The sequence below is a fragment of the Castor canadensis genome, chromosome 1, assembly GCF_047511655.1.
Source record: "Castor canadensis chromosome 1, mCasCan1.hap1v2, whole genome shotgun sequence".
NCBI lineage: Eukaryota > Metazoa > Chordata > Mammalia > Rodentia > Castoridae > Castor > Castor canadensis.
In genome coordinates this window covers 136,133,634-136,135,230 of record NC_133386.1, presented here as the reverse complement: position 1 = coordinate 136,135,230, position 1,597 = coordinate 136,133,634, and positions in this window count along the sequence as shown.

Sequence of the window (1,597 nt, the reverse complement as noted above, 5' to 3'; positions counted from 1 at the left end):
GCACATGCAAAGAGTGCCCCACTTTGCATGAAGAGATCTTGTCAATTCAACCCATCCTGCAAAGACCACCCAGGTTTTTCTCTCTGTTTACCCTTTTGGTTTATAAAGCCCTTTGAAACAAGAAGCCACCTGGCTGAGAGTCCATTGCTTTCTCTTGAAGGGTCTTCCCTTCACCTTCAATTAACTTTACTATCGCTTTCACTAGATTTTTGGGTCTTGCCTGAATTCTTTTCTCTTGGGATGCAAGTGTCTAGGAGTCTTCTGACCAGAATCTTCAGAGGCCATACATATAGTAACAATTATATTTAGGAATCTGCAGCCTTTATTTCTTTGTTTTCTAGGAAAAAGAAATGTTGAGAGGGCTTTATACAATTAACATATATTAATTGTACAAAGTAGGGGTTTAAATAATGCATCTTCATATATGCAAAAATGTGTTTTGATCATATTCATCCCCTCTTTTACTCTTTCTTTCCCTTTCTACCTCCCTATTAATCCTCTATTACATTCAAAACTTTGTTAGTTTGTTTTCCTAACTTCCACAATGAGAGAAATAATATAACAATTGTCTTTGCAAGACACTTTGATTTGTTTTGTCTCCTCCTGTATCTGTTTTATTGTGTTATACATATCATTTCTTCTACCTTCATTCCATATACTTTTCCTGCTTCTTACATTGCTTCTCCCCTCTTTCTTCCCTACCCTATACCAAAGTTCTGTTTCTTAATTATTAATAAATTTAGCCTCAATAATTTCTTACTTATGCTATAAGCACCCTAGCTTTCTTTTTTTAGCCTTATTGGGGGTACAGCTGATGCTTTCAATTGTTTGTTTTTGCATTTAAATAGCTGGGGTTTTTTACTGTTTTTATTACTGCTGCCTATTTCATATTTTCTGAATGCTAGCGGGGATTATGACTACAAGAGACAGATACCCACTAAAAAATATCCCATAAACATTTAAAGAGGTATCTATCTAAACAGATGCACAGATCACCAGTAGATAGAAGAAATATGACAATGCAAGGCAATATGAATCCTCTAAAACTTTACAATACACTGAACTCAAAATATAGATATGTTGTCAGGTGGCAGTTAGCTATGCATGATGGAGATATGCAGAGAGAAACAAATATAAGAGTTGCTTAAACTGCTTTTGCTAAACAACACTGACTTCTTATATGGACCCATAAAGTAACTAAAAGTAGATAAAAGCATGGCAGCTGTCCTCCATTTTTGTATCTGTTTCTGCTCTAAGCCATTCACTCTGCAGTCACTTTGCAATCTTGCATTTCAGGAAAGATAAGACTGATAACATTTTCAAGGCCAGAGAAGGATACTACCCATAACGGTAGAGCCTTCTTAGGGCAGTCAGGTACAATGACTTCTCAATGATTCTGGATTACAACAAGGACTGAGATAATGATCAACCAGACCACACCTGTGACTGGGACTGTTTGTGCATTTGTATCTCTCCATGTCCCCAATTCTTTTTGTATTTAAACCTATAGCTCATGTCTGTACCCTAAAGATGGCTGAAGATGGGTTATGTGTTTACTTTGCCTCTTCCCCTAGCATGTCCCAGTCCACACAATAAA